This window comes from Grampus griseus (assembly GCF_964374135.1).
Source record: "Grampus griseus genome assembly, chromosome: 5".
Classification (NCBI taxonomy): Eukaryota; Metazoa; Chordata; class Mammalia; order Artiodactyla; family Delphinidae; genus Grampus; species Grampus griseus.
The window spans coordinates 20,563,240-20,572,400 of NC_138998.1; positions in this window are offsets into that span (position 1 = coordinate 20,563,240).

Here is a 9,161-nt window from a genome sequence, read left to right on the forward strand (position 1 = left end):
GCTCCGCAGCACGCGGGATCCTCCCGGACCGGGGCACGAACCCGTGTCCTCTGCATCGGCAGGTGGACTCTCAACCACTGCGCTACCAGGGAAGCCCTTTATCTTTAAATTGATCAAATTTACCAAATAATTGCTAGTTCTCTGGTTTTACTTGGCTTGTGTACAGATTTGCTAATCCATTTATTCATCCAGGCAGCCAACCAATCAAAAATTTTTGAGTGCCTATTGTATGTTACAGGGACTGAGCAAAATGGTGAGGATAAAGACATGAACCTTCTTTTCATCCCTCCAGTAACCAATATTTCCATTGGAAAGGAAGATAATTAATTACGGTAGAATGTAATATGTGATGCTATAAGTAAACACTATGTTCCAAGCACTCTCCTACTATTTAATTTTGTTTAATCTTCAAAGGAACTCAGTGGGGTAGATAATATTCCCTTCACTGTATACAGATAAGGATACTGGTTCTCAGAGAGCTTAAATCAGTTTTTTCAAAGTCCTACTACTAACAGATATTGGAAAGTGGATTTGAATCCAGTACTGTAGAGAAGATTATGTACACGTTGATATAGACTACCTTTGCTTATACAATTACCAAAGGGTTCCTGCCAAGATGGTCTGTCCTTTGCTTATCATTAGGCTTAGCCATAATATTGGGCTTTAATTCATCCTCAGGATTCTCTGAGTTTGAGACCATGTTCAGGTCCCCACCCAAAGAGTAAATTTTTTTAACCAGTGGACACACACACAATCTGGAAGGAAACAAACTATTCTGGTGCAGTATTTTTTCTTTGTTATAGGATGGGATGGAGTCAGGGAGATTGAAGTTTGAGTTGGTCGTTAAAGGGAGTTTAGCCTTGTGTGAAACGTTTTGTTTTTCAATAACATATTTAGATATTAAATACATTCTTACAATGTATTAAAATTTTCTAGATACTTTTATTTAGATGTGAGTCTTGATGCTCCACTTTTTCACAGTCATTTTGTTTCAAGAATCCTTGACCTTGGCCTGCTCAGCAGTAATTTTCCCTTGCATCTTGAGTCTTGGTCCTTTATTTCTTCATTGTAAAATGAGGGCAGGGGTTGCACCGTGTTACATATATAAGGTTTCGGGGGCTCTAATGTTGTATGATTTCTTTAGCTTTTGGAACTGGTGGGAGTGCTAACTGGCCTGATTCTCGTCATTTTTTAAAAGTATGTACACATAGGAAATGAATTTTTTTTAGTTAATTTCAAGATCACACAGCCAGTGACAAAATCACAGGCAGAATTCTGTCTTTTCGCTCCTTCAGAGGTTTCTATTGTAATGCACTGGGCAGTCTCTCATTTGCCAAAGTACTTGGAAGACATTTGGGTTTATTTCTGTGTATGATATATTGTTTCAAGTGATTTGAGTTTCCTGGCATCTGGAATGAGGTAGGGCACTAAATATTTGTTTTTATTACCAGATTATATGCAGTGTTTTATTCCACACTTTTTTCTCAGCCTAGTATTTCTTGTGTGTGTGCACACATGTGCACGCACATGGCACTGAACAACAGAGAGATATCAATACTGGCTAACAGGTGTCTGTGATTTCCTCTCTCCCACCTTAAAGAAATAGAAACATCTTAAAACACCACAGCAACACAACTGTGTATTTCTCACTTTGGCGAATAAATAGTGATGGAAGATAAAGGAGAAGGACAGAGTCAGGTGGCAGGTGTTTATGAGACATTCTGGGGTAATAAATTAAGATTGTATATATTGCATTTATATTCTTACATTTCCCAAGAGTAGTTCTGGATATGAGCATCCAAGAATGGGATTTAATGTGAAACCTAAGAAGGGTGTCTTAATTGCACAAATATTTGCTTAAATATTAAATAGAGAAATAAGAAAAATTTAATTGAGAAGGCAGAAGTTCATGACAAGTCCTATCAAGCTTCTCATGATGGCAAACGTTTACATTCTAAGCCTTTCTCCCCCATTATAAACAACCTGATTTTCATCGATGAAAGCAGCTGGCAGAGACTGCTGAACCAGTTATTTTATCCGGCGCTGCTAGCAGAGATACCACTTTCATTTTTGCCAGCATTTGTAGTGTAAATGAGGAGCAACCTATCATAAAATAATGCTAAGAAGATCAAAGGAAGCAATCCCTACTACCAAGCTAAAAATCATTCTGGGAAAATGTTTTTGATTATGCTTAATAATGTAATCAAGTCAGAAACCTGCCTAGAAGTTGGAGTTATTAGCAGAATTACTGCTAATATTACAGGGTACCTAATAGGCAGTACTATGGCAAGAAAGTTCTGGACTTATAAAAATGCGGGGTTAATAAAATATTTACAAAGAGCTGTTTAGTTTTGATGAGAGTACTATGTGTATTTTCTCAGAAAAACAAACCGGTGTTACAACTGAAGATTTAGAATTAAGGCAGGAAGAGGAAAGAATAAAAGGATGAAAACCAAAAGGGTCATTTTTTTTTTTTTAATCTTTGATTTCATTCTTTAAAGACCAATTACTTTCTGTCCCCTGTGGGAGGGGAATAAAAAAATTCTTAATAGCAAAATCATTCTAAGACTTTTCTGATTCATTTTATATTTAGCAGATTACAGCTTTAGTCATCAGTAGGAAAAAGCCTCGCAAACTGACAGACCTGAAGTCATGTCCTTTGATTGTAATTGACAGAAAAAGCATTTAAGGTAGAGAAAAAAATATATTTTATTCATCTTTGATTACAGTGATGTGATTTGGTGACATAATACAGCTGGGAACTGATGCAAGAAAGGCAATAATTCCTACTTGAGGTTTTGACCTGATGTAGCCCTTTAGTCGTCTTCCTACCAATGCCTCCAGCTACAATAGTCTCCTTGATGGCGGCTAGACAAACAGATATACAGCTTGTTAGAATTTAAAAGGCAAACAGCTCTAAAATAACATTTCTTAAGGCAGTGTATTTCAGCATTAAATGCTTGACAACTACACATTTGAGTGGACCTAAAATTAAATCTATTCAATTTAAACATTTTACGGTACAAAGACAAAAATACCCACATTTAAGCAACACTTTCTTATAATGATGGAAAATAAAAGGTTTATCCACAATAGCTCTCTAAAGAGATACATTTCTTTTGTTTTTCGTTTTGGAGATCAGTGACTGTGTATGTTTCTAAACCCGTCCAATATGATTTGGGGTATTATTTTTATACTTTGATAGTTCTCTGCACTCCTTTTCTGACTCATTTTTTTTTCAGACAGGATGTTGCCATATATATTTTGGGCAATTTACAAAAGAGGTACATGCAAATATGATTGGAAATAATATCAGACAGTTGGTAAAATGACACGTAGAGCATCACACCTATTTCTCTGACAAATAGTTACTACATTAAATAAATTTATATTCTAGGATTTGAATAATAAGCATAAAGTTTGATTCAATATCTTCATTTTTTAGTGCATTATGAAAATAACTTCTCTATATCCATTCACAAGTGATTTCCTAACACTCAGATTTTAAAAGATCTAACACCTAAACTAATGAAGAGTATGTAGTTTGTGAAGAAATAAAAAGATATTAGAACGTGTGTAAATGGCTCTATAAAATTTAATTTAATACATTTTCTTTACAGTCAGAGATTTGAAGAGTTTATATTTGAAAGTCACATAAGACCTCTAAGTATGCTAGAACAGAAAACTTATTGCTTAGCAATATTTTTTAGTGATTAAGGAAAGATATCCTGAATGTCACAAATGTGTGTATATGTCTGTGTGTGTGTGTGTGTGTATGTGTGTGTAGCCATAAGAATTCAGTGAATACCCATCAGAGAATAACTTCTGATGGAGTTTCATTTTCCAGAGGAAGATTATGAAGTGTCAGTGCATGATGATATTTATATATGTAAATCAAGTATTTGAATCTGCAAGTTAATTGTGTCTAGAAATGTCAGACTAATTATAAACTCTTAGGCTGTATTTACCTGAATGCCCCCCAAGCTGTTTAAAACTAAAAATTTCAGTTTATAGAAGGTTGTTTTCATTGTAAGAAATGGACTCTTTCAATCATACCTTTCAGGGGAATGTAGATATCACCTACACAAATATAGGTGTGAGTCAGAAAGCTGTACCACCTCCCAAGGAAAACATGTTCTTCTGGGTTAGACAGGTTCTGGATTAACTTGTCAGTGAGATCCAAGAGCATAAGCCTCATCAGAAGAATAATTTGTGTTATTGTCTAAGAGGCTTATATAAAAACAGTTCTAAGACATTGCTACATAAACTACCCCCTTCCTCCCCATGGAGATCAATTTATATGTCATTCTGTACGAATGTTTCCTCTTAGTCCCACATAATTTACCTTTGAATCTTTTTGTTTTTTGGTTTGCTTTACTCAAAAGTCTTATTTTGGTCTGTTTTTTACTTCTGGGACCATATGAAACTTTCAAGGCATAACCAATATGCATGTGATATCAGTTCACATCCAGCATTAGGCTAGATAGTTTTCATCCTTTTACATACGAGAATGCTGGTCTTTTCAGGAATGCTCATTCACATATACATGCATACCTTGTGTGTATTTATGCTTCCAAACCTAAAAACAAAAGAAGGAGGAATAATGGTTTACTTGTTGGAAACTCAACTTTCCATTTTAGCCTTGACCAACTTCTTTTTCATTAAGAATGGAAGATTCTGTTAAAACTACTTGGAGATTCTTTTTTCTTTTTAAAATTCATCTAGATTTTCAATTTTCTATTCCACATGGTTGGTACAATAAATCATTTGACCAAGAGGGCAATTCAGTGGCAGCCTTTTGCAGAGAATTGTGCAAAGAGCATTTGGAGAATTTTTATACCATGCACTTATCCCAAATTTATACTTCAGCTCATCATCCACAAGGTAGTTACCTATCACGGAAAAACAGTTTTGGACAAGCCAAGGAGGCTTAGGTTACTAAACCATTTTCATTATTTAGAAGCATCTTTCACAAAACTGTTTATCTTCATTTTCCAAATTCACTCATGTGTAAAGAGTTTTTATCAAAACATTTAATTCAGTATCACCATTTACACATAGCAAAAATAGTATAGTCTAGTCATAGGGAAATATTAAAACTTGGAGTTATTTGTATAGTTTTGTATGTATTTATTTTTTAGTATAGATAAAACAATGTGAAAAGGAATAAGAAAATAATCCACTGTCGTAGCTGAAATGCCCAGTCGCCCACCTTTATTTAATATTTAAGGAACAGAATATAATCCTGATGCTTTTATGATCTTCATTTTTTTGTTTATAGATGGGCAGTTTTGTCTGGGAAATTCCTTTCAAGCTAGAACTCACACTTTTAAATAAGAATATTTAAAAATTTTTATACATGATCCATTTATATCAGAAAATTAACCCTCATATAGATTAGTTAACTTTTTTCCATAAAATTTTTATGCTTCTGGGAATTTAAAAGATATATTGCCTTATAAACATTGAATACTGAATTGCAGAATTATTAAAATGACCCTTAGAAATAATGACTCCTCCTAATTATAAATTAAAAATATCTTATGCTCTTATTAGTAAGCTAAAATCAACTGAGTAGAAAAATTTCTCCTGAGATTTTTATTTTAAATAACTGGATTAGAAGTAGGAGAGAAAATAAGCTTAAAAGTAATTATTTAAATCTGATATATTTGATTTCTTAAGGTCAGTCCACATAGACTCAAATGGCATGATTCCCAGAAATGCCAGGTCCTGGTTAGTATGGAGACATTATCTGCTTCACTAAGTATTTGGTTCTATTTACTTTCATGCAATTACATGTAGACTTTGCCAAAGAATCAATAAAGTAATAATATTTGGAATATTAAATTCTCACATTGAAAGCTAGATTATACATTAAAACAAATTGGGATCTATTATATTACTGTTTTCAATGGTTTGCCACCCTAAATAATGATTTCAAAATATATGATATCCTAAATATATTAAATGATGTCTAAATTGTTCTTATAATCAAATTTCAGGAAAAAATGGAGAATAAAAATATGTTGATCAGATGCATAAGTATGATTTAAAACACTTTATTGCAACAGGTGTGCTACTGCATGTGATATTAAATATAGTTTGGTATTTAAAAAAGTAGAAGAGCATTAGCATAGGAAATAACCAAATTGTTTATCACTTCAGACCTTTTACTATGGAGATGTGTTTCAATCTCTCTGGAGAATGGTATCGCTATTTTTTTGTCAGATGTATTCAATTTTGTTGTGTTTTTTTATCTAAAAATATAATATTGCATAAGCTTGCTAGTAAACCTCGTTCTCAGTGACATTTTATCACAAAAGGCAATTTGTTCTACCTCTAGATCACTATATCATTTTATTTTAACATAATACTGATAATTGATAGTTGAGTCCAAAAGTGATACACTAGTGTATGTTTATACTTTTAAATTGTTATGAAATTTACTATGCCAATAGTGTATTTTTAGGATACGTTAAAAATAAATTTTTAAAAATTACAAAAAGTAAGTTATGGCTATAAAAATGAAATCTTTAAAATTAACATTTGAATGATAAGCAATTTGGGGGGTAATTATAGTTCACACTCTACAGTCAATGCATTTTGATATATGGATAATTGCTCCTAGTAATATCCTTTAGTTGGATTTTTGTAACTGCAGTAACAATTCATTGCAAAATTAATTCCTTGGCACAGTTTAACATTTAGTGATGTGAAGTCAAAGTGAATTGACTTTACCACAGATCACTTGTGCCCTGGTTTCCTATGTTCAAGTACTAATTGGTTATTATAGGTCACTTTAGAACTTAGTTTAAAAATAAATTAGATTGTTGCAAGGTGCATTTAGTAGAAATAGCTTGATATTTTCAGCTCTTGGGGTTTTATTTAAATAAAAAATGGTAAAGTAATGCAATCATCTTTGGTTATAAAAGTGATGGATAAATTGAAAACATTTTTGAATCAGGTCAATGGTACTGATGATTAGTACATTGTTAATCAAGTTCTTCAGATTGCTATCAAATGCTTTAGCTCTTTTGTTCAGGTTGGTGAGAGGATCATGAATATTAAAAAGATTCAAATGGATGTGCTCTCATGTAATATGGAGTACCACAAATGAAAAGACTAAATGAAGGCAGACTGTAACTCTATGTACTGACATATCTCTTAAATAAAGAGGAATGCCTAATCAATTTCTTTGCTCACAAACATATAGCAACCAAATAGAATTTTTTTGTTTTGTAATCTATATCTTAATCACAGTGACACCAGTGGACATGGTACATGAAAAATATTTTTTTAAAGAAAAGGTTTGCATAATAGTATGCTGTGGTTGGTAATAACTAGAATTTAAAAGAAAATGCAGATTAAAGATTAGGATACAATGTATTTATTTTAAAATGTAGTGTGTTTTAAAATGTCTTGAAAGAGAGAGAAGATAATATAATACTGTATCTGTTTGTTTAGCAACAATATCTTTCTGCTTTTTAAATCTATGCTATTAGAAACATGATACGATATGTTAGGTGTTGATTTTACTTATTACTAAAGGCAAAATTTTGTTTTTTAAACCAAAATGGAAGAAAAAGTTTTTCCATAGACTTCTCTAAACATTTAATTTAGAGTTTATATCACTCATAGAGTTTAATTTTTTCCAGTATGAATAAATGTTTGTAAAGAATTATGAAATACATATAACTAAAACATTGCATATTTGTGTATAAAATAGAAACAAAATAATACATTTATAAATTACTAACTTAAAAAATCTCAAAGTAATGGTATGACATATTTTTAGAGTTTAACATAGCTTGTTTTTAAAACTGAATATAGACAGATAAATATGTTCATCTAATAGAAACACTCTTTGGGAAGAGTAATACATTACCTTTAGAACCTACCAATCCTGCACAGATTAATATGTGTGTTGATTGCTTACTTAGAAAATTCTATTTATGATGGAGTGAGATCTTAGGAGAATAGGATTCTAAATGAAAAGTGTGTTTGGGGTGAGAAAAGTCTGACAATGATGAGCTTCTCAGAAAGATCCAGGCTTCATGAAAGTATCTGAGTGATCCTAAATAGTTTGAGGATGAGCAGAGGGTTTAGGGTGTCTGGGATTTGTGGTTAAAAATGGAGGAGACAAAATGGGGAAGAATAGGGCAATTTTTGTAAGGCACAGATTTCAACTTTTCCTAGGTTTGGCCTTATGAATAAAGGCCAGCTGTTAATACATTCATAACCATATCCTCATAGTCATGGAAAGCTACTGAAATACCAGTTTTGAAAATGTCCACATCTCAAATTTATGTTAGTATCCCAAATGAAGTAAGAAAATGGTCCATTATCTCTTAAAGTTTCAGAATATTTATAGGATCATAGAGTAGCAGGATTTTTGAACCACAACAGAATCTGGGAAGCCACATTGTCCAAATAAGTGATTTTCCCAGGAGACCCTGAGAAGTTATGTAAGTTAAGTAAGACCCTGAGAAGTTAGGCATCCTGCTCAAGTTAATGAATGGTAGAGTCAGATTAGGGTTAAGTTATCCTGATTTGTAATCCAATCTAAGTTTTTCCCTTACTATTCAACCACCATAATTTTAGAACAAAACTAGAAGTTCAATATATACAAACGTATAATTACAAACTACAATACATGGTCTGAGTAAAATTGGATTACATGAAGAGAGACTATAACAGACTAATTCTATAAGGGCAGTGGTTCCATGATTATGAAAAATCTTACTAAGGAAGTGATACTTGAGTCAAAACTTGAAGATGTAATAGCAGGTCAGCAGATGAAGAATGAGGGAAAAGGATGTTCCAGTGTGGAAATACCATGTTGAAGGATCTGATATGACTTGTATTTTTGAGAAACAGGCTTCATAGTATACTGAACAAGTCTTGGAAATTGATGAGAAATGAGATGGAGAAATTGGCAGGGGCAATTGATGGAGATCATGAAAAAGAACTGGAATTTTATTCTAAATACATTGGTTGGAAAGCTATTGAAAGATTTGAACTAGGCTTCTTAAGTGTTCTGATATATTTTTCAAAGTTTAATCTCACTGTTACAGAAAAAAATGGATTGGAAGGTCATTAGAATGCAGAAAGGAAAATCATTTAGCAGGGCTTTTCAGTCCCTCAAATAAGAAATGCTTGTG